At 28.7% G+C, this 26,607-nt stretch overlaps 1 pseudogene; it reads left to right on the forward strand.

Moving 5' to 3' along the window:
* The window catches only part of LOC119612039, a 98,373-nt pseudogene that overhangs the window by 46,816 nt on the left and 24,950 nt on the right, over nucleotides 1-26,607 (forward strand).

Below are 26,607 nucleotides of genomic sequence, written 5' to 3' on the forward strand. Positions count from 1 at the left end.
ACTGAACTAGAACTGAACTAGAACTGAACTAGAACTGAACTAGAACTAGAACTGAACTAGAACTGAACTAGAACTGAACTAGAACTGAACTACAACTGAACTACAACTGAACTACAACTGAACTAGAACTGAACTAGAACTGACTAGAACTGAACTAGAACTGAACTAGATATGAACTAGAACTGAACTAGGAGTAAACTAGAACTGGATTAAAACTGATATACAAGTTAAAACACAAATATACAAAATTTTGAGTGGCTTTTGCAAACATTAAACTTTAACATAACGTTTGATCTCTTATAAATCCGCACAAAGGTTCACCAAATCTCATTTTCCAGTCATCAAAAGCCATATAATTAAGTTATAACATTACCCAACTTCCTTCTCAAAAATATAATTTATAACAAATTAAAATTGTTTTAAACGAAAACAAACATTTAAGCATGTCATCAGCAGCATCAGCAACCTTTTTTTTCAGCGCGTCACTGCAAGGACCCTTCTTTTTTTCCGTCTCATAAATTATTACATTCTCTTCTTAATTTGCAACAAAATGCTGATTTATCATTTATGTTGTTTTCTTATATTTTAATATTTTTGCCTTTTTAATTTTGTTTGTCTCTTATTAAGTAGTATTTTGTAAAAGGATTGTATTAAAATAAAAAGGAGCAAAAGTTAAAAGATAAATCTTTTTTTGAAATTCATGTCATAATCATTAGTTAATTGTTGAAAAAAAGTTTAATTTTTAAAATGAAATAAAATTTGTTTTGTTGTAGGGTTAAGTGAAAGGTTATTAAACCTTGTAAAACTGTCACTTAACCCGCAATTTTGGCTAGTTGCAGGCCTGACCATGTTTAGCCTTCTAATATCAGCTGTAGAGTGTTTGAATCAAATTTGTATACAACCAAGTAATATAAGTACCCACTTACTTTGTGACCTAATTATTTTATATTTAAAACTTAAGCTGCAAAGGCCTTCTAAACATCAAAGGCAAATAATTTTTCAAATTTTATGATGAATTAGAAAAAAATTATGAAACAAGTGCTAGAAGAAGCCTAATAATTTGAACTCTTTATACAGCAACTGTTATAATTTAAACATTTATATTAAAATTAAATTTCATTTAACCCCTATTTATATAACAATCGCAGGAAATAAACTTTCTAAGGAAAGGAAATTTAACAGGGAAATGAAAATAAATCCAAAACTTAAATTTGCGTAAAAATGCCTCATAAATGACTTCAATTGAAAAGTGATATAGTTTTCAATAAAAAAGAAATATAATGGTGTTTTTTGTGAATTATTTCTACAGATAACCAGAAAATCATTGAACATTATTATGCTGTCTTAATTTCCATGAATTTTGGCAAACATTTTTTAATTAATTTTAAATAAAATGTTAAAATCACATGCAATTAATAAGTTTATTTTTAAAGTATTTTTAATAAAAAGCTTCCAGCTTTAATGCTAACTTGAATTTGGATTTTTGGAAACTTTAATTCAAAAATTACACTGAAAAGCCTTCTACATACCATTAGCATTATTTTTAAGAACTCTAATAATGGCTTACATGTAATCATATACATACATGTATATCATTATAACATAGCATTAGCATCCACAAGAATGTAGCCGAATTTTTGGCCTATTTATGTCACTGAAACTGGTTCAAAATCTAAACGAAATATAACATATTATCAAGGAAATATGATCGGGATTTTGTAATCCATGTATTTTTTTAGCTTCTCAAAATATCAAATATGTTAAATTGGAATTATGCAATAGAAACACTAGGATCCAATAGGCCAATCTCATTTTAGAATAAATAATAAAGGTCTTAACTAAAAGCTTTTAAACTAAGTCTAGTTACTGGAATATAGTTTAGTCGGTAGTATTGAATATAGTCCGCCCTAAACTGTGATCTCAAGTGTTAAATATACTCTGGTATTTTGTCTTCACTATAGCCTCATATTGACTATAGTCGGATTTACAGTCTGGGCTACAGTCTAGAATCTAGATTATAGTCGGGTCTATATATAAATTTAAAGTTGGATCTATTATGTGGTATAATGTCTAACCTAGAGTCATATCCATAGTATGATCTAAATTCTGGACTTTATATTGGTCTCTAATCTGTACTTTAGACTAATCTAAAATGAAGACTATAGTCTAGCCATTATATTCTATAGTATTATCAATAGTCTATAGTAATGCTTTAAGTCCAATCTATAGACTACTAAGACTAAGTCCAATCTATAAATTTGGACCACAGTCGTGTATAAAATCTTGTCTATAGTTTTTACTACATATATCTGGATTATAATGATCTATGGTCTGGACTATATCACGGTTAATAGCTGTGCTTTGATCTCTTTTGCAGACTTATACATATGGCCATAGCCTAGTATATAATCTTGACTATAGTCTGCTCTTTAGTCTTGACTATAGTCGTTACTAAAATCTGGCATGTCGTATTGACTGCAGTCGGTCTTTAATTCGATCTGTAGACTAAATAACATTCTGTTCTACAGTATTTACTTTAATCTTGTCTATAGTCTTAAGTATGGTGTCTAGTTTTAACTATAGCCTAATCTATAGTTTGCTCTACAAGTATGACTACAGTCTGGTTTATAGTTTTGACCATATTCTAGTCCATAGTTTGACTATAGTCTGGTCTATAATCTTGATTATAAACTGGTTTATAGTCTTGACTTCAATCTGATCTATAATCTTTACTACAGTCTGATCTACAGTCTGGACCGTAGTCTGGTCTACAGTCTAGGCTTTAGATTATAGTCTTAATTATAACTCCGAACTATAGTTTTTATTATAATCATGGACCAGACTACACTCTGGTCTATATTCTTAATTGTAATCTGATTTATAATCTTTACTATATTCTGATCTTTAGTCTTTACTGAAGTCTGGATATAAAAATTGTGCCATAGACTATAAAATGGTTGAAATAGTCTGGATTTTAGTATATATATATATATTGGACTATAGTCTTATAAATCTAAATCTAGATCATCAAAAGTTTAAATTAATTAAATATATCGATATTTATAAGAATACGAGATGATTTTCGTAAGAGAGACTTTTATGAAGCTTTTAGTTCAATTTTACAGACCTTCTTTCAGCTGATTATCATTGCTTTTAAACAATTTATTGAAAGTATATAGAAAAATTAAGGTAGGGCCCATTATGGACCAATCCTCGGGAAATCTTTAAAGAAGTTTTAGTTTCGTATACATGGAATTAAATAACAATAATAAAGAGGACCTCATAGGAAGTGTTCATCCTTCTAGCTCGGTCCCTTTTTGGACCTATAGTGTTTTCAACAGAGTGATATGAATCTAGCCATGTTTCAGAATCTAATAAGGAGCCAGAATATGTATCATCTTTATATACAAATAATGACAGTTAGAGTCCTAAAATATTGCCAGACTAACAATAGGGGGCGTGGCATTTTCCATATGAATTGAATACAAAAATTCATATATCTGGAAAACCATTAGAGCTAGAATTCTCAAATTTAACAAAGATAACCTTGAAAACAATCTAAACAATTGAAAAAAAATCAGGACTAGCAATATAGGGCGTGGCACCTCCCATATGAATTAAATACAAAAATTCGTATATCTCTGAAATTATTGAAGCTAGAAGCCTCAAATTTTGCACGAACAACTTTGACATTCATGTTAACATTTGGACAACCAATTGGAGGATTATTATTAACATAATTTTTTTTATTGTAGCGAAGCACACTGGGTATAAAAAGGTGTCAATGTTACAGCTAAATTTTTTTCTAAAAGCCTTTTTTTAATACATTATATGATTGATTAAGTATGCACGACTGTAATTTTATATATATATTCATATATAATTTATTATGGTTTGTGGTCAGTTGACATTTTAATAAAATATGACTTTGAAGGGAAAATTATGAATTTGTATATGTACATTAGGGTGGCCCTAAAATGAAAGTTGCTAATGTTTTCGCCGATGTTTCTTTCTAAGATAACATTTCTCAAATTTTTTGTCCTTACATCATTATTTGGTGAGGTCATTTTTAGATTTTTTATTTTTCAAAAAGAAAATTACTTGAATCCTTTAAAAAGGACCTTGTTATCTATTGGACCAGCTCACCGAATATTATCCCCAGGACAAACATTTTGAGAAACATTATTTAAGAATAAACCAAGCAAGTAGAACAAAATAAGGTACTAATGTTCCCACCGAAAATTAGGGAACATTAGTACCTTATTTTGTTCTACATATAAACGAAGCCACCCTAATGTACACACTTATTGTATGTATATTTTTATTAAGTCTAGCTGAAATAATAAATTTTGTCACACAAGCAGAAATATGAAATAAATATGAGAGACATCATGTATAATGCATAAAATAAGCAATTATGTAATGACTTACTATTCTAATATGCAAATGAAAATTCTGTGGGAAATCTTTAAGAAAAAATTTCTTTCTGAATCAAGACTTTTATCAATATCTGAATAATAAAACAATTAACTTAACTAACACACAGATAAATAAAGGAGACTAAAAAAATCAAAAACCCCTAAACGTATGCTATAAATAATGTTAAATGATACAAAAAACCTTCAAATGAACACATTTAATCAATTTGTTTTTAATTGTAATTTAAACTTCATTTCTAGAATCAAGTGGCAATATAGCCTCTGGCAGTGGTGCAGCTTCAAGTGGCAGTGAATCGTATGTATCAAACAAGAAACGACATTTACTGCGACGCGTGATGGCAGCCGCTAATCCAAATGCCACAACATCATCAGCAGCAGCAGCAGCTGCCAACTCATTAGCTGTTAATCGTCAACGTGCTGAATTGAAATTTGATAAATATGGTAAATCACCAACAAGAAAAGGTAGCAACACAATGCAAGGTGTTGGAGGCGGAGGTGCTGGTGGTGGTGGTGGTGTTGGTACTATATCAGCTGGAGCTTCAAGTGATGCTGCCACACCTGGCGGAAGTCCAGTTCAGCAACCGATGAAAGAAAAACGTATGACCATGAGAGCTGTACGCAATATAATACGTTTAGGGCGCAGTCGTCAAAGTTCACAGACACGTGATAGCAGTACCGAGGATGAGGGCAGGTAAGTTGCTAAGCACAAAGCTGAAAACAAAATAAAAACCAAATAAAATACTTAAGTACTAAATTACAAAACTTTTAGCAAAATTCAAAGAAATAAAATACCACAAAATATACATATATTTTACAACATGTTCTAACATGTTTTCGTGGTTATTTGTTTTTTTTTATAAACTCTGTTAAAAGGAAAAACAGCACATAAAATTGATACTTTATTCATAAAAAACCAAAATTTATTGATATTGTCTTTTGACAATGATATTTTGTTTGCAATTTCCTTAGAACTTCTAGTTGTGGTTTTAAATCCATGGAATTGTTTTTGATCTGTAATTTAAATAAATTTTCAAGGACTTTTGTTGTTAGTAATTTTCACTCGTAACAAGATCTGGTAAAATTTAATTTGAATATCAAAGGTTTTCTAAAGTGGAAAAATTATTGTTTTTTCGTTGAAAAAATTTTGTTATCTAATCATTATTTTCGTATTTTTATAAACTGATGAGATAATTGAAGAACAAATCTTCATATTATCATTTTTGTTTTAATCCTATTACTTTTACTATTTGACTATTTTCTTTTCAAAGAGCATTTCATATTCATTAGTCAGGATCTTTATGTTTCTACAGGTTTAACAGTTAAGACCTTTTAGTCTAGTACAATTAGTTTACATTATAACCATTAGACTGCTACAAAATTGGAAGACATTACTAAAGTTACAATGATGGCATTCTGTCAAACAAACTAATTTATTAACTAACTAACTAACTAACTAACTAACTAACTACTAACTAACTAACTAACTAACTAACTAACTAACTAACTAACTAACTAACTAACTAACTAACTAACTACTAACTACTAACTAACTAACTAACTAACTAAACTACTAACTAACTACTAACTAACTAACTAACTAACTAACTAACTAACTAACTAACTAACTAACTAACTAACTAACTAACTAACTACTAACTAACTACTACTACTAACTAACTAACTAACTACTAACTAACTACTACTAACTAACTACTAACTAACTAACTAACTAACTAACTACTAACTACTAACTAACTAACTAACTACTAACTAACTAACTAACTAACTAACTACTAACTAACTAACTAACTAACTAACTAACTAACTAACTAACTAACTAACTACTAACTAACTACTACTACTAACTAACTAACTAACTAACTACTAACTAACTAACTAACTAACTAACTAACTAACTAACTAACTACTAACTAACTAACTAACTACTACTAACTAACTAACTAACTAACTAACTAACTAACTACTAACTAACTACTAACTAACTAACTACTAACTAACTAACTAACTAACTAACTAACTAACTAACTAACTACCTAACTAACTAACAACTACTAACTAACTAAACTAACTACTAACTAACTAACTAACTAACTAACTAACTAACTAACTAACTAACTAACTAACTAACTAACTAACTAACTAACTAACTAACTAACTAACTAACTACTAACTAACTAACTAACTAACTAACTAACTAACTAACTAACTAACTAACTACTAACTACTAACTAACTAACTAACTAACTAACTAACTACTAACTAACTAACTAACTACTAACTAACTAACTAACTAACTAACTAACTAACTAACTACTAACAAGGCAGAAATCCGTTTATTAACAGAATGTGCAACTCGGATTAGAATAAAAATGAAATCCGTTGCTACACGGTTGGTTTAAACAAGGGGACAAAACGGGCCTGAAGTTCTATACAGAAATATACTACTATCAACCTAATCACAGCATTAGCTTCCTGGCAGGAGTCCGATTATCAAAAGAAAGCGCAACTCAGATTAGAATAAAAATGACCAATCAGTGGTGATAAGGATAAATCTAACACCGTATTGGATTACAAAGAACCCTTAAACCGATTACTCTCTCATGCCTCATATGGGTACTAGAACACTCGGTAATAAAATAACGAATATATTTGCTTTAAAGGGAAAAAAGATCAAGGTATTTGACATAAGTATGTAAAACCATTTGACGCTACGAGGGTTAAATTAAAAATTTGGTCAAGAGAAGGTGTGATAGCCCGATAGTGACTTAGATGTATTTATTCGGGTTTGAACTTAACCTACTTTTCGAATTGCTTAACAAGTGAGAATGTTATATTCGGTTGTGTCGAACCCCTATAAACATCAGGGTGATATTTAGAATATATGTACCCTTAGTCAATTATTGAACGCGCTCTTTTGAATTAACAAAGTATTTATTTTTAAAAACAAAATATTTTTGTTAAATTTTGAAACTGTGAACACATGTATATGCATATATGGGCAGTTGGATCCATTATGGGCCGATTGTCGTAAGATTTTTTCGAAAGATTTCGGTTCATAAAATACTTATTCGTTTCGTATTTCATTGCACTACTCGTATTTTTAATTCAGTCAGTTTTAAATCAATCCTCATTAAATTCAGAATGATATTGTAATAAACTTTTTTATAAAAATATTTTCGTTCCTATAAAAGTTTCTTATATCAAATTTCATAACTGTAAACGTATTTGTAAGCCAGAAAATATCGTTAATGTAATTTTCTAAAGGAGGGCCTATATGCGGGTAGGGTCAATTATGGACCGATCTACATGAAATTTAGTTAAGAGATTTTTGCTTTCAAGGACCTTTCTTGGGTCAAATTTCATCGCTATACTCGTATTTTTAAGTCAGTAATAAGCGTTAAAGTAATTTTCTGAAGGGGACCTTATATAGGGGGTAGGGTTAATTATGGACCGGTCCATATAAAATTTGGTATAGAGATTTTAGTTAGCAAAAAACGTATGTGTCGAATTTCAGCGCTCTATTCGTATTATTAAGCCATTAATGGGCATTATAGTCATTTTCTGAAGGACCTTATATGGGGAGTAGGGTCAATTATGGACCGATCTACACAAAATTTGTTAGATAGGTTTTGTCTCGTAAGAAACTTGATTATGTCAAATTTCTTTGCTATGCATTTATTTTTACGCCAGTAATGAGCGTTAAAGTCATTTTTTAAAGGGGACCTTATATGTAGGATAGGATCAATTATGGGCCAATCCTCATATGGGGGGCTACCCTTGTATGGGGGCTATCCGAAAACGTGAACCGATATGGTCCATTTTCAATACCAAACAAACCTTATCAATAGACAATGTTTGTGGAACTCTTATCAATAGAGAATGTTTTTGGACTCTATCGTGTTTTCAACAGATGGACGGACGGACGGACAGACGAACATGGCTAGATTGTCTTAGAATTTAATAAGGACCCAGAATATATATACTTTTGTGGGTCTATGATCTATATTTTGATGTGTTATCTTTTTTGATGGTGGGTATAAAAATCTCTTGTAATTGCTGAGATATCAACCGTTGAAGTTTTTGTTGTAAAAGAAAAATGTTTTGTTTTATAGTTGTCTCAAACTTTAGGTTTATCTCAAAGAAGTGAGAGGATATAACACAGATTAGACCTTTATTTTAAAGTCACCAGATTGGACATGCAGATAACATCTCAAATATGGGAAACAACAGGGTTTTTTTTAATTTAGAACGGGATAACTCAAAAATCTGTTAACATGTCCAGCAGGGGGAGTATTATCTGATATAAAATATGATAAATTTGTGTGATATACACTGCTTAACTGTGGATTATTTTATATGCGATCTGAGAAATACTATTGATCAATCAATAAAAACATTTTCAATGCCATCCTTCACTAGAGTTGAACAGACACTAAGTCATACGGTGACGTCATGTTAGCAGATTTTTAAACAAAATTTTCTTCTCGCGATTTTGGAAAGACAAGCTTAACCTTAATTAATCTCTGATAGGTCTTCGTCAACAAACAAGATGTGCGGGTAACAGGTTTTCGTAATACGTAATATCAAAACTATGCTTATTATTCAGACACCGGTATTGCTATTAATAACTGTGATAGTATATAGATTGTGCAATGAATCTCCTTTTTTAAGGTCGGGTCTAATGTTTCTATTAAAATAATTTCCTATGTAATTTACTTTCTCCTATTCCCCTCATTTCCTTAAAGCTAAGTAATAATAAACATAAATATTTCTTAGAATAGTTCCGTTTAAACAAAATAGTTTGTAACTATTCTTTGTATAAACAATGTTAACAAAAGTAACAAAAATAGAAAACAAATAAGAAAGTATAGTTGGCCCAAGTAGACCTTATGATACTCTACACCAGAAAGATCTAAATAATATTTCAAATTTTCAAATTATGTATATATATTAGACTGCCAAAGTTTTTCCGACCATATAAGGTCCACTCTCGAACATTACTTAAACGATCTCTATATGAACTAGATGCAAATAGGGAGCGATCATTATCAAAATCGGTGGTATTATTTATGCTAATTTTAAACTATGTTATGGCAATGGACGGACATGCCAATTGGTATACTTTAAGGTACAAAAGAATAATACCCTTCCCCACTATAGTTCTGTAGGGTATAAATTTATTCTTTACTAAGAAAACGCTTGTAAATTGTTATAAATTTAAGATTTCTGTACATTGTTCTTTGTGATTTTTCTTCATTATTCTAAAGTAAAATAAGAAACCAAGATAAATATTTGGAAAATTTTCTTTTTAATAAGTTGAAAGAAACTCTAAAGAAACAAATTGTGGCTAGAACAAAAAAAAGAAGAAGAAAAAGAAAAGTCAAAGCTTAATTATTTGTTTAAATAAACTTTACAAACCTAATTAAATATTCCACATCAATGAATATGCCTTTAGAGTTTTCATAAATTTGATACATATATTGGGAAGTTTCCTCAAAATCTTTATTGAATAAATTGTTAACCATAAATAACAAATAAGTGGGCTTAAGGCATATTTAAGTACAAGAAATCCCCACTTCTCTAACAATAAAATGATGAGAACAACTTTTTTATCTTAAGCTACTCATATATTAATGAGTCTTAATTTTACACATAGGTTGTTATTGCTTCTGATCACATATATATATATATTAACTACCTTTAAATAAGACTAACTGTATTGATTACATTCACAGTTTTGTTATCATATTAAATGATGAGACCTTCCAATTACTTGGTCATATTGATTAACACTTCTTTGTATTTTACATGTTAGTTTAACTTTTAATTACGAAAAACAAACTTTTATCATATGCGAGTTCGATAGATAGGATTTCCGTTCAAGGATACATATGTACATATCTCTGTTTAAATTTTAGTTTGAAAGAAGAACGTATATTACATAAATGTATACTAAAAGCAAATTCGCCTAAACCATTAATGGGCTAGTTCCTTTACGTGGAAAAATCTGGTGGAAAACATTTATGGGCGTAATTATAAGCTGGTACTATAAAAATCAATTTTTGGGACGAATGTCGAAGTGCTTTGCGTGAGTACCTGCCGTGTTGGCCTATCTCACCAACTCATTTCCAACGCTTAGTCCCGGTAGCCTCCGGTAGGTTAGTGGTTAGTGTTCTAGTCTGGTAGACCGGAGGTGATGAGTTCGATTCCAACCTGAGGCACTGGTTAAGGAGCGCACAACAGGCCCAATAGAGGCTTAGGTGTATTTTTTCGGATTTGATGTAAATACATCCTCCTTTCAAACTAACTAACTAACTAACTAACTAACTAACTAACTAACTAACTAACTAACTAACTAACTACTAACTAACTAACTAACTACTAACTAACTAACTAACTAACTAACTAACTAACTAACTAACTAACTAACTAACTAACTAACTAACTAACTAACTAACTAACTAACTAACTAACTAACTAACTAACTACTAACTAACTAACTAACTAACTAACTAACTAACTAACTAACTAACTAACTAACTAACTAACTAACTAACTAACTAACTACTAACTAACTAACTAACTAACTAACTAACTAACTAACTAACTAACTAACTAACTAACTAACTAACTAACTAACTAACTAACTAACTAACTAACTAACTAACTAACTAACTAACTAACTAACTAACTAACTAACTAACTAACTAACTAACTAACTAACTAACTAACTAACTAACTAACTAACTAACTAACTAACTAACTAACTAACTAACTAACTAACTAACTAACTAACTAACTAACTAACTAACTAACTAACTAACTAACTAACTAACTAACTAACTAACTAACTAACTAACTAACTACTAACTAACTAACTAACTACTAACTAACTAACTAACTAACTAACTAACTAACTAACTAACTACTAACTAACTAACTAACTAACTAACTAACTAACTAACTAACTAACTAACTAACTAACTAACTAACTAACTAACTAACTAACTAACTAACTAACTAACTAACTAACTAACTAACTAACTAACTAACTAAACTACTAACTAACTAACTAACTAACTAACTAACTAACTAACTAACTAACTAACTAACTAACTAACTAACTACTAACTAACTAACTAACTACTAACTAACTAACTAACTAACTAACTAAACTAACTACTAACTAACTAACTAACTAACTACTAACTACTAACTAACTAACTAACTACTAACTAACTAACTAACTAACTAACTAACTAACTAACTAACTAACTACTAACTAACTAACTAACTAACTAACTAACTACTAACTAACTAACTAACTAACTAACTAACTAACTAACTAACTAACTAACTAACTAACTAACTAACTAACTACTAACTAACTAACTACTAACTAACTAACTAACTAACTAACTAACTAACTAACTAACTAACTAACTAACTAACTTATAACGCTTAGTTACACAGTCACTCCTCTGTTGGGTATCTGTTGTCTCGGCAACAGCACCGAACTTATCCCGAAATATTGACTTACACTTACACTTACCTTACATCAGTCCTTTAACCGCCACTTAATCTCCCCACGAATTTGGGTTTAAACCACAGCCACTACATGGATCCCGAAGGAACCTCAGGCAGGACATAGTTCAATGTTGCATTTTCTTAAACTTCCTTCACTGTCGCCCAGAAGTTATGTATGACTGTGAAGTTTTCATAAGAGGATTCAGAGTAAAATCTCTCTTCTGTATTTAGAGGATGAAGTTGCTTAAACACCCCTTTGTTTTTAGAGTTTTCAGAGTTAAGCTTTTTCTGGAAAGGACTTCTTTTCACATGCTTTTTTCGAGCTTTATTTGACTGATATGATCGTATCTTCATTACTTCTCTTCATAGGATACCGACTGGAAACTCTTTTCAAAAAGATCTACTTCTTCTTGAGTTTCCCTTTTCTGTTTATAGTCCCTCGATTGATCCGATTCTCTTCGCTTCTGAGGCTAAGGAAGGATTCGATATAAGCATCGGAGTGTCCTGGGATTGATCCGTTGCTTTTTGTTTAGCTTGGCACACGAATTATTAATGGAGGCTTCAGAGTCCAAACCTTAACCTGTATTTGAAGGCTGAGATTGCTTGAACATCCTTCTCTTTTTTCACTTTTCTGCTTTTAAGATACCCTTTTCTTCGAGCTTTATTTAACTGACGTGCTCGCTTACTCAAAAGCTTGGCTTTATTTTCCTTTCTCGGAGGATTCAGACTGGGGACTCCATTTAGAGAGTTGGGAAGGGGCATTTTATTCAGCTTCCTTCTATGGGTAACTCTTTTCTTCTGGTATTTGATCTCAGTTTTCAGCTTCTCGATAGATCTGATTCTCTTTTCTGATTCTCTGAGATAGAAACCGATATATCCTTCGGAATGTCCTGCTATAGAACCAATTCTCCAGCCTCAGACTATAGGTATGAAGGTGATGTTATTACTATTTGAGTATTCAGAGTCTCAACCCTCGAAGGGTACATTTTTCTTTTTCGCTTCTAAATTTGTCTCCAATACAATTCTGTACACTTATCGCATTTTCCACCACTGAATCTAAAGTACCCAGCTATGTAATATGCTTTGCTTTGATAGCACATGAGTCCTAATAATGGCGCTGGAACTAAGCTATTTAGGACCTTTTCTATAACTTTTCTATTATTTGTTCTTTTCATAAATCGATTTTTCTTTTAGGAGAACATAACCGTAGCCAAGTTTGGTCCGCGGGAATTATAAGACTTCATAAGGTGGTGAGCGTTATGATAAAGGTCAATGAGGAGAAGACATATTCTGTACATCACCATATCTTTTCCGCCACTTACTTTACAATTAAAAATACAACTTTCAAATATTCAACGCAAAAGAGAATACAATTCTGACTAATTCTAATAATGTCCAGCTGTTGTTCGTCTAACAACCTTCTAATATTTATTTCACTTTCTAGTCTCTTATTCCACATAGCCCACTGACACCCACTGATATTTGCCATTCAACTGTTGACTGCATAAAAAGATGTATTCTTAACAAAACAATTTGTTTTGCAAATGTATGCATTACTTTGTATTACTCAATGGGGCATAAATGCCTGAATATTTTCTGCATTTGAATGTGTAACTAGTTTTTATACAAAGTCCTCTTAGACACATTCTCAACCTAAACATAAACAAGTCATCACTTGTTACCCATTGACACCATTTCCCGAAGAATTTTCGCAGTTTGCAATGTGTTTTTCAGAAGTTTTACATTTAAAAATTCTTATAATACAAAAAAAGGTTTAAAAGAAAATTTTGTGTTTTTTTTATGGGAAATGGTGTAGTACAAGTAAAACTGTATGTAAATTTTATATATTTTTTCTTCCTTTAGACAGATTTCTCTGTTTTTAACATTCATATTCACAAGAGCAGCAGACAACAACTGCATTCATATGGACTTGACATTATTAACTCTTAATACTACTCTACAGTTGTATGTATTTGTTTTGGACTATAGAAATAGACAGCAATTTTATGGAATTATGGACATGACGAAGTTTTATTGAAAATACTTCTAATAAAAGATACAAATCACGTTATTTTTAGTGCAAATACTGATTACTGATTATCATGTGAGTTGAGCTAAATAATATATATTTAGACGCCTTTTATGTGGTAAATTTTAAGCACAAACTCTGCAAGTTTTTCGATATTAGTGGTTTTCATTCAATATTAAACCAAATCCAGTCTTGGTTAACCTGCTCGAGTATATCATATCTGCGGATTCCTTCAATGTCTTCACATTCATAAATCTCTGTAAAGCTGATAACAAGGACGCTTAGGCGGTAGTAATTTGCATCAGAGTGAAAGTTACAGGTTAGGTCAGCAGGTTGTCCATGTGTTGTTATCAGTGGGGACACACTTGGGTCCATATCCTTGCAGAAGTTATTATGGAACCCGAAAGGCCAGTCAGAGCTTTATTTAAGTTTCGTAGATTTGATCTCAGAAACTGAAGTAGGGATTGTGATCTACGTGAGACGTACTACAGCTACACTTCGCCAGTGTACAGGTAGTCTCAGAGAAGTTTATCACAAATCGCGTTTGCAGTTGAAAGCGGTAGACCGAAAGTCGGTGTGCTCTGTTGATAGTGATGAGCTGTCATTCGCAAGAGAGTCTGCAATGGTATTGCCAGGTATCTGTTAATAATACAGTACAGTCCTTCACTGGAATGTTTCACCATCTCATTTTGGGATGTCCCTTCTTCTAGAAACAAGTGCGATATTGTATAAACTTCAGCCCTTATAGCCCTTAGGGCGGCCTAACTATCGGTGTATATTCGGAAATCATTATTCGATAAAACACGATCTAGTTCGCAGCGCGTACTATAATTCGATAATTTGTATCTTTAACTGATGATAATGGTACCAAACTCTGGCTCAGGAAATGCTTCGAAGACCTTAATACTTGTTCAGGTCTTATCGCATCTGTCTATATAAGAACGTGTTCCATGGAGCTAGTTGAGATTTTTTATATTTTAAATATTGTCTTTTATTTATGTTCGATCGCATACTACAGATAGAATTTCTCGGGAACTGCGTAACTTTGGTCCCAGATAACAGATCGTGGTTAGACAAAAACCTCAGAGAATCTTTTGCTACAAGGATGGATATAAAGAGAGAGAAAATAGGCATCTGGGGATTTACATTATAATCCCGAAAACTGTGAACCTATGAAGTTGAAATTGATGGATGCAGGGTAGATAATACTTTAATCTTGGTTTTATCGGCGATTTTTCTTCAAGCTTGACTTAACATAGGAAAGTAGTCTTGTCGAATTATATATCGAGTCCGTATTTCGGTCTGCCAATTAACAGTTTAAGGAGTGCCCAGTAAATGAGTCTATAGATGAAGGGAATTGCATTATAAATAATACATTCTTTCATCGCATCAATAAGATAGATTCACCTGATGTTGAGTACGCCACTTCCTTAGGCACTTAACTGGTGATTGTTTTTAACGAGGTATGCATATCTGTCATTCTGCATTCGATAAATGATCTATTGCCTTATGATCTGATATTTGTAGATCTATTATAAAGTTGGATAGGGTATAAAAAAGTGTAACCAAAATATGAAAACGCATACCTATTGCGGTTATTACAAACATATTTACTTCAATTTAACTCTATTACAAATATAAATATGTTTATATGTATGTAGATGTCATTGATTATGATTTTTAACTAAATGACAATATTACGATTTCATAGATAATAATAAGTAGTATGAGTATTAGCTAAGAGACAGGCAAATACACAATTATACAGTCATAAACACTATCAAAATATAAACAATACATACATATTTACCGTATAGGTACATATGTACATAGTATGTATGTATGTTTAAAAATACATATGTATGTATAAGCTCATGGTTACTTTTATTAACCTTTATTACATTGACATTGTAACCAAACTCTCTAACTCACTTAATACAAATCCCCCAACTCAAATACACTACAAGTTCAACATACATACATATGTATGTACATTCATTGACAAGGGTATTTTCCAAACACTCTTATTTCTATACGAATGACTGAATAAGAGAGTGAGTGAGTGTATTTTCCTGTATGAAGTACACACATACATACAATATTACGTATACGCCATCTGTATCATATGAATTTTTCTCATAAATGTAAATAGGAACATTGGATTTGTTTACTTTTTTACTCCCACTTCATTTTTGGCAATATTCTCATTATTATTGTTGCTATTGTTTAACAACGTGTTCTTCATAATCAAAACAAAACATAAAAACAACACAGCAGCTGGTTTTAAGCAATTTTAATAAGGCTTTAACAAGGGGAAAGAGTGGTGGGGTAATCAATGGGAATGTAACCACAACAACATGGAGAAAAAATTACAAAGGAGGGTTGGTTTTTATTAAACATGTTTGCTACAGTAGCGGAAACAGATAAGTAGGAAGATATTTAATTGGGTTAAATATTTATAGTTGAATCATTTTAATAATATTTTGCAATTTTATTATTACATTTTATTGAAAATTTTAAATATCAAATCCATAACTAATCTACAATTTTGAAAAAAGTAAGTTTTAATATAATTAACATAACATAGCCTTAATTTTCTGCAATAAACAAAGTTTTGGTTGTTGTTCACAATAAACCCAAAAATTGTGTAAACAACAAAGTACGTATTTTTCAGCTTTTCAAAGTTAACTTTAACAAATTGTTGAAAATCAAACAGTGCTTTTTCCTTTTTGATATTTTCTATACAACCGCAAGCCTTAAGGCTTATTTTTGTTTAGCTTTGATATTTTTGCGACATTCGTTTATTGAAATCTTCAATGAACATGAAATTGTTTACCATAATTGAACATATAGTAGAACTGATACAAGCACTTCTAATGTTAATTTAATAATGCCTGAAGAGGTAGGGCAAGACTAAATTTTCTATTGATTTCTTAATGAAATTGTAATGAACAGACGAAATGAAATGTTGAAGGAGTTTTTTAATGATATCTTAACGAGGATATAACTAACTAACTAACTAACTAACTAACTAACTAACTAACTAACTAACTAACTAACTAACTAACTAACTACTAACTAACTAACTAACTAACTAACTAACTACTAACTAACTAACTAACTAACTAACTAACTAACTAACTAACTAACTAACTAACTAACTAACTAACTAACTAACTAACTAACTAACTAACTAACTAACTAACTAACTAACTAACTAACTAACTAACTAACTAACTAACTAACTAACTAACTAACTAACTAACTAACTAACTAACTACTAACTAACTAACTAACTAACTAACTAACTAACTAACTAACTAACTAACTAACTAACTAACTAACTAACTAACTAACTAACTAACTAACTAACTAACTAACTAACTAACTAACTAACTAACTAACTAACTAACTAACTAACTAACTAACTAACTAACTAACTAACTAACTAACTAACTAACTAACTAACTAACTAACTAACTAACTAACTAACTAACTAACTAACTAACTAACTAACTAACTAACTAACTAACTAACTACTAACTAACTAACTAACTAACTAACTAACTAACTAACTAACTAACTAACTAACTAACTAACTAACTAACTAACTAACTAACTAACTAACTAACTAACTAACTAACTAACTAACTAACTAACTAACTAACTAACTAACTAACTAACTAACTAACTAACTAACTAACTACTAACTAACTAACTAACTAACTAACTAACTAACTAACTAACTAACTAACTAACTAACTAACTAACTAACTAACTAACTAACTAACTAACTAACTAACTAACTAACTAACTAACTAACTAACTAACTACTAACTAACTAACTAACTAACTAACTAACTAACTAACTAACTAACTAACTAACTAACTAACTAACTAACTAACTAACTAACTAACTAACTAACTAACTAACTAACTAACTAACTAACTAACTAACTAACTAACTAACTAACTACTACTAACTAACTAACTAACTAACTAACTAACTAACTAACTAACTAACTAACTAACTAACTAACTAACTAACTAACTAACTAACTAACTAACTAACTAACTAACTAACTAACTAACTAACTAACTAACTAACTAACTAACTAACTAACTAACTAACTAACTAACTAACTAACTAACTAACTAACTAACTAACTAACTAACTAACTAACTAACTAACTACTAACTAACTAACTAACTAACTAACTAACTAACTAACTAACTAACTAACTAACTAACTAACTAACTAACTAACTAACTAACTAACTAACTAACTAACTAACTAACTAACTAACTAACTAACTAACTAACTAACTAACTAACTAACTAACTAACTAACTAACTAACTAACTAACTAACTACTAACTAACTAACTTACTAACTAACTAACTAACTAACTAACTAACTAACTAACTAATTAACTAACTAACTAACTAACTAACTAACTAACTAACTAACTAACTAACTAACTAACTAACTAACTAACTAACTAACTTACTAACTAACTAGCTAACTAACTAGGCAGATGGATGTTATAAAGGTCAAAACCATGTTCTCTGATTCTTCAAGTTCCATACTTTTTGATCCAATAATAAAATATGTCAAATAAATTTCACATTTTTTGTATAAGTATTATAATTGGTCAAGTAAAGTTTTGTTCAAAATGTGTGCTGCTTGATCAAATAATTGTTGGCTCCAGTCATTCAATAGGTTGAGCCTTTTCACTAAATTGGCTTAGAGTATTTCAGTTATCCCCAGAGTATGTTTTTTTTTTTTTTTTTTTGTAAAATTTAGAAATGAAAATATTGAGCTGAAACATTATTCAAAATAAGTCAAAATATATTGTCTATTTACTAAAAGTCTGGCGTAAGTCAAAAAACATTATATCGAGAAAAACGGCATTGAATATTTTATGATATTTTACTGCGTGTTTCTTAAATAAATTTTAAATAAATTTTGAAATAATAATAGTTCTACTTTTGGTATTTAGTAAAAAGTCTCGCGTTTTGTTTTATGACAGTGTTGTAGTAAATGAGCGATATGTACTTCATAATATGTTAACATTTTTATCCTCTTTTCCCCAGTTTGATAACTTTCTTATGAATAATTAATAATTAAAAATTTTGCAGAAAAATAATATTATTTTTACATGTTTATTCTCAGTATTATTCTGCTCTTTTATTCTTCAAATACTTGTACTGTTAACCCCAAAAAAATAGAAAAATTAATGCCAAATCGTTCAACAAGTTTAACTTTCAATTATTTGAAAGTAAATATACACACGTGTATATGTCACATTTTACTATATTCGGTCTTCTGATAAAATCTAAAAACTAGAGTATTTAAGCTGTTTCCATTTTTGTTAATTTAAAATTCATTTTAATTGTTATATGATATTTTTTAAATTTCTTTGTTTATATTTCCCTACACATGAAATTTGAATTTTGCCACTGAAATTCTAGGAACCTTTACGATTTTAAGATCACTATTATTTAATCATTGGAGTTTATTGTGCATTTTAACATCTTGGAAAATTAATAAAAATGCTATTGATTTTCATGATTATTCTACATTACTACAGAAGGAGTATTCAGTCTTATAAGGCTAAAGGATACCAGCGCTTCTGCTATGTATGTGTCTAATATAAATTAAAAATTAAAAAAAGTATTATAAAAGTACACACTTTTAAATCTAATTAGAGTAAAATCATAATCTATAGAAAATTAAGCTTCTAAGAAAATGTTAATATAAAATATCACTTAGCCACCGTTAGGGAAGTGCAGGCAGACTTGGCCGAGCATGAATATACCGAAAACCATGAGTTTTCAAGTTTTATATGAAGACATCTCGAAGTAGAACGAAGATTCTAATATGCCGTTTACACCAACCAAAAACTAGAAGTTTTTGGCTTTATTTGGTTTTTGTTTGAAAAACTACTGAAATTTCTTTGGTTTTTCCATACAAATTAAAAACTACTTTCAACTGGTTTTTGATAAAAACTCAATCAAAACCCAATAAAAATAGGTGAAAAATAAATTTCCAGCACTGGTTTCTCGAAATGAGCTTTATATAATTTAATGATAACTTCACTAAAAACTATTATTAGAGTGGTTTCCAAAATAAAAAAGTGGATTTTGTGGCAAAGATGATTTTCTGGTGTGTATGTATTGGTAAACAAAATCAAAAACCGTTGGTATAAACGTATTGGTTTTTGAAATTTAGTTTTTCAAAACCCAACTGGTTTTTGATTTGGTCTAAATAACATATAAGCCTCTATTTTAAAGGTAACAGAATAAAACGACAGAATGGACCCAACATGGCGTTTTATCAAATTTCAAGACACGATATCTAAAGTCGCAGATGTGACGTAAAAATCATTAAAATACATTGTATTTAAAAGAATTATGAGCTTTGTTTGAGGTCAACACCATTAGTTAGTTAGTTAGTTAGTTTTAGTTAGTTAGTTAGTTAGTTAGTTAGTTAGTTAGTTAGTAGTAGTTAGTTAGTTAGTTAGTGTTAGTTAGTGTTAGTTAGTTAGTTAGTTAGTTAGTTAGTTAGTTAGTAGTTAGTTAGTAGTTAGTTAGTTAGTTAGTTAGTTAGTAGTTAGTTAGTTAGTTAGTAGTTAGTTAGTTAGTTAGTTAGTAGTTAGTTAGTTAGTTAGTTAGTAGTTAGTTAGTTAGTTAGTAGTTAGTTAGTTAGTTAGTTAGTTAGTAGGTAGTTAGTTAGTAGTAGTTAGTTAGTAGTTAGTTAGTTTAGTTAGTTAGTAGTTAGTTAGTTAGTTAGTAGTAGTTAGTTAGTTAGTTAGTTTAGTTAGTTAGTTAGTTAGTTAGTTAGTTAGTTAGTTAGTTAGTTAGTTAGTTAGTTAGTAGTTAGTTAGTTAGTTAGTTAGTTAGTTAGTTAGTTAGTTAGTTAGTTAGTTAGTTAGTTAGTTAGTAGTTAGTAGTTAGTTAGTTAGTTAGTTAGTAGTTAGTTAGTTAGTTAGTTAGTTAGTTAGTTAGTTAGTTAGTTAGTAGTTAGTAGTTAGTTAGTTAGTTAGTAGTTAGTTAGTTAGTTAGTTAGTTAGTAGTTAGTAGTTAGTTAGTTAGTAGTAGTTAGTAGTTAGTTAGTTAGTTAGTTAGTTAGTTAGTTAGTTAGTAGTTAGTTAGTTAGTTAGTTAGTTAGTTTAGTTAGTTAGTTAGTTAGTTAGTTAGTTAGTTAGTTAGTTAGTTAGTTAGTTAGTGTTAGTTAGTTAGTTAGTTAGTTAGTTAGTTAGTTAGTAGTTAGTTAGTTAGTTAGTTAGTTAGTTAGTTAGTTAGTAGTTAGTTAGTTAGTAGTTAGTTAGTTAGTTAGTTAGTTAGTTAGTTAGTTAGTTAGTTAGTTAGTTAGTTAGTTAGTAGTAGTTAGTTAGGTAGTAGTTAGTTAGTTAGTTAGTTAGTTAGTTAGTTAGTTAGTTAGTTAGTTAGTTAGTTAGTTAGTTAGTTAGTTAGTTAGTTAGTTAGTTAGTAGTAGTTAGTTAGTTAGTTAGTAGTAGTTAGTTAGTTAGTTAGTTAGTAGTAGTTAGTGTTAGTTAGTTAGTTAGTTAGTTAGTTAGTAGTTAGTTAGTTAGTAGTAGTTAGTTAGTTAGTTAGTAGTTAGTTAGTTAGTTAGTTAGTTAGTTAGTTAGTTAGTTAGTTAGTTAGTTAGTTAGTTAGTTAGTTAGTTAGTTAGTTAGTTAGTTAGTAGTAGTTAGTTAGTAGTAGTTAGTAGGTAGTTAGTTAGTAGTTAGTTAGTTAGTTAGTTAGTTAGTTAGTTAGTTAGTAGTAGTTAGTAGTTAGTTAGTTAGTTAGTAGTTAGTTAGTTAGTTAGTTAGTTAGTTAGTTAGTTAGTAGTTAGTTAGTTAGTAGTTAGTTAGTTAGTTAGTAGTTAGTTAGTTAGTAGTTAGTTAGTTAGTTAGTTGTTAGTTAGTTAGTTAGTTAGTTAGTTAGTTAGGTAGTTAGTTAGTTAGTTAGTTAGTTAGTTAGTTAGTTAGTTAGTTAGTTAGTTAGTTAGTTAGTTAGTTAGTTAGTTAGTTAGTTAGTTTTAGTAGTTAGTTAGTAGTTAGTTAGTAGTTAGTTAGTAGTTAGTTAGTTAGTTAGTTAGTAGTTAGTTAGTTAGTTAGTAGTTAGTTAGTTAGTTAGTTAGTTAGTTAGTTAGTTAGTTAGTTAGTTAGTTAGTTAGTTAGTTAGTTAGTTAGTTAGTTAGTTAGTTAGTAGTTAGTTAGTTAGTTAGTTAGTTAGTAGTAGTTAGTTAGTTTAGTTAGTTAGTTAGTTAGTAGTAGTTAGTAGTTAGTTAGTAGTTAGTTAGTTAGTTAGTAGTTAGTTAGTTAGTTAGTTAGTAGTTAGTTAGTTAGTTAGTTAGTTAGTTAGTTAGTTAGTTAGTTAGTAGTTAGTTAGTTAGTTAGTTAGTTAGTTAGTAGTTAGTAGTTAGTTAGTTAGTTAGTTAGTTAGTTAGTTAGTAGTTAGTTAGTTAGTTAGTTAGTTAGTTAGTAGTTAGTTAGTTAGTTAGTTAGTAGTTAGTAGTTAGTTAGTTAGTTAGTTAGTTAGTTAGTTAGTTAGTTAGTTAGTTAGTTAGTTAGTTTACACAATTCTAATTATTTATCTTTATTATTTCTAACAAACTAACATGGAAAATTTTACACGTGCGGATTTGACACATCTGCTTTAAGCACAATTACATACTTACTTACGGCAACTTAGGTTCTTCACTGTTTATTTGGCAATTTTGAAAAATTTCTTAAATACCTAAGTTCATGCCGTTTAGTAACTAGCAACCAAAGTCATCGCACTTTTCGAGCTCATTTAACAATACAGCACATACTTCTATGCCATAGGCAAACATTTTGTAAATATAATTTAAACATTAATCTATTTCTCTGGCAGATATTAAATTGTTTAAACATAAGGTCAATCAACCATGATTTTTACCAAACGATTAGTATGTGGACATCAAGTTCAAGTGCAGAGGCTTTTGGTTGAATTTAAAAATCGATGAGCTTCATTTTTAATATTAATACACGTGTTTAATGAGTATACTGCGTATTTACTTTAAAATTCTATTGTCTACCTTATTCATTCTACTTGAAGTGTTGACATTTTGTTTACAAATTCCAAGTACCTACTTACATGTATTTAACCAACATTCTTATGTACTTTAAGTACATTTACCCTACTTACAAACGTACATATGTATGTAACAACTAATAGAATTATAAATGAAAAGAAATGACGGTAATAATGATATAACAAATTATTAAGCTCTCTTTACCTCCTTCTTGGTTTACATAAAATTTTTAGGGTGAAGATTATTCATATCCTTATAAACAAAAAAATAAAAAGAAAATAAAAGAAAGAAAAATTACAAAAGTAAACAAATTAATTACATACATTATGAATGATTTTTTTGTTTCTCTTTGAAAGAAACATATGTAGAAAAAGAAAAATGTAGATGTAGAGTAATCAATATAATGAATTATTTATAAGTACCACATGACGTATTAGTAATACAGAATGTATAAATTAAATAAAAAGCACTTATACGCCATGTAGTCATTAATTATGATGTTATTTGGTAACACGTCAAATATATAGAGGGGGAAGGTGTTTATAACCTCGAACATAAATACACACATTTGTACATACATATGTGGTTTAATTTTAGGTCTACTATTTATAATTGTTTTATTATGTATGTAATTAAATTAAGTGCAGGAAAAACAATATACATAAGTTTTCCAAATGCAGGTAGTTTTTCTTGAGTTAAAGTTTTTGTAAAGTGCGATAAATGGTTTTTAAAGAACATTTTTAACATTTTCTCCAAAATAAGAAAATTTCTATAAAACTGAAACTGAAAGATAATTTGCCATAAAAAAAGGAATTTTTGAAACAATTTTATAAAATTAGGGAAAATTGTTATAAATTAGTGAAATAATTTTCTATAATAACAAAAATACATAGTCTACAAATAGAAAAAATTACGGAAACTTTATATAAAATGGAATTTTTCGGTAAATTTTCCCAAATAATTTTGATCAAAAAAAAAATTTTCCGAAATTTTCTATAGAAAAGCAAAGTTCTCCGAAACTTTTTATAGAAAAGGCAAGTTTTAAGAAAATTTTTTATAGAAAAGAGAAATTTTAGGAAAATTTTTTATAAAAAAGAGAAATTTCCCAAAAATTTCCAAAGAAAAAAATTCCGTAGCAAAGAATTTTCCGAATAAAAAAGAGAACTTTTCTGAAAATTTTCTTTAGAAAAGAGCGATTTTCTGAAAATTTTCTATAGAAAAAAGAAATTTTCCGTAAATTTTCCATAGAAAAAAGAAATTTTCCGTAAATTTTCTATAGAAAAGAGAAATTTTCCAAAAATTTTTTATAAAAAAGAGACATTTTCTGAAAATTTTCTATAGGAAAGAGAAATTTTCTATAGAAAGGGAAATTTCTTTAGAATTTTTCTATAGAAAAAGGAAATTTTCCGAAAATTTTCTAAAAAAAAGAGAAAATTTTCTGTAGAAAAGAGAACATTTTCGAATATTTTTTGTAGAAAAGAGAAAATTTTCGAATATTTTTTATAGAAAAGAGAAAATTTTCCGAAAATTTTCTATAAAAAAGAGAAAATTTTCTTTAGAAAAAGAGATAATTTCAGAAAAAGTTCTTTAGAAAAGAGATATTTTCCGAAAATTTTGTATAGAAAAGAGTAATTTTTTCGGAAATTTTCTATAGAGAAGTGAAATTTTTCGAAAATATTTTATAGAAAAATAAATTTTCTATAAATAAGATAAATTTTCGGAAAATTTTCTATAGAAAAGATAAATTTTAAGAATAAATTCTGTAGAATAGAGAAATTTTCCAAAAATTTTCTATAGAATAGAGAAATTTTCCAAAATTTTCTATAGAATAGAGAAATTTTCCAAAAATTTTCTATAGAAAAGAGAAATTTTCCGAAAATTTTCTATAGAAAAGAGAAATTTTCCGAAAATTTTCTATAGAAAAGAGAAATTTTCCGAAAATTTTCTATAGAAAGAGAAATTTTCCGAAAATTTCTATAGAAAAGAGAAATTTTCCGAAAATTTTCTATAGAAAAGAGAAATTTTCCGAAAATTTTCTATAGAAAAGAGAAATTTTCCGAAAATTTTCTATAGAAAAGAGAAATTTCCGAAAATTTTCTATAGAAAAGAAAACTTTTCCGAAAATTTTCTATAGAAGGTAGAATTTTCCGAAAATGTTCTACAGAAAAGAAAAATTTTCCGAATATTTTCTAAAAAAGGAGAAATTTGTTATATAAAATAGAAATTTTCCGAAAATATTCAATAGAGAGAGAACTGTTCCGAACATTTTCTATAGAAAAGACAAATTTTCCGAATATTTTCTAAAAAAGATAAATTTTCCTAAAATTTTCTAAAGAAAAGAGTAATTTTTTAAAAATTTTCTACAGAAAAGAGAAATTTTCCAAAAAATGTCTATAGAAAAAGAGAAATTTTCCGAAAATTTTCTATAAAAGAGTGATATTTTTATAAAAATGGAAAATTTAGCAACTTTCGAAAATTTTCTTTCATTTTTATAAAAATGGAAAATTTAGCAACTTTCGAAAATTTTCTTTCAAAACGAATTTTTGTTAATTTGTCTGTGAAAAAGAGAAATTTCAACATTTTTCTTTCTAAATTGTTCATTCACACGAAATTGTTCATTACAAAATGTGTATTGATATCTTCACTCTTACCTCTTTTCTCTAACTTCTATCATCAGCAAAAATTTACTAATTAAACGGCACACTTTACCTCATTAAAATATTAAGCATTTAAAATTTCTAAAGGAAGGTATGTATTTAAATTATTTTAATTTATGAAACTAATTAATAAAATATTTCTACAGGAAGAATGGCTTATTATTTGCTCAATATAAATTTAAATTAATAAACATTTAGTTTTATTTATTTAAATTTATATTGAGCTAATAATAGCCATCCTCCTACCTAATTTCATAAAATTATATTAACATTCCTACTCCCCACCTTTGAAATAACAATTTAAATAGATATGTCGGTCTGTCTCTAATTACATTCATACTTTTATAATATTTACATTAATAAAATGTAAAATATATTTTTGTGAAATTATTCATTAAGGGTATTTTTTTGCATATTTAAATATTAATTATTCCACTGCTTTTACCGCTTTCTACAGTCATAAATCACCTTTAACAAGTGAAAAGTAAAATAATCACGCATCAATTATCAAGTTCATTAATTAAGTGTAAAATTTTCATACAAAAATTAATGTGCCAAAAGGGTTTAGCTTATTAAATATGATTCAAAGGATGTATAGTGGAAAAATTTAATATTCATTTTATTAAATACTATCCCCCTTATTCACAAACAAAATTTTTATTTTATAAACTGTTTATAAATTAGATTTTGTATGGAAATTTTGTTTTATAAACCTTTTATAAAATAAAAATGTTGTTTGTGAATAAGGGGGTATGTATTTATGTATAATGACAGTTTATTAAAATAAAATATTTCAAAATATTATACAGTTTAAGCATTTTTTCTCCGGAAAATTTCATTTGAGTTTAAGCTACCTATTTCAGGA

This window comes from Lucilia sericata, unplaced genomic scaffold, assembly GCF_015586225.1.
Source record: "Lucilia sericata isolate MDLA Ls3-8-SP2 unplaced genomic scaffold, ASM1558622v1 Contig001586F_arrow, whole genome shotgun sequence".
In the NCBI taxonomy this organism is placed as follows: domain Eukaryota; kingdom Metazoa; phylum Arthropoda; class Insecta; order Diptera; family Calliphoridae; genus Lucilia; species Lucilia sericata.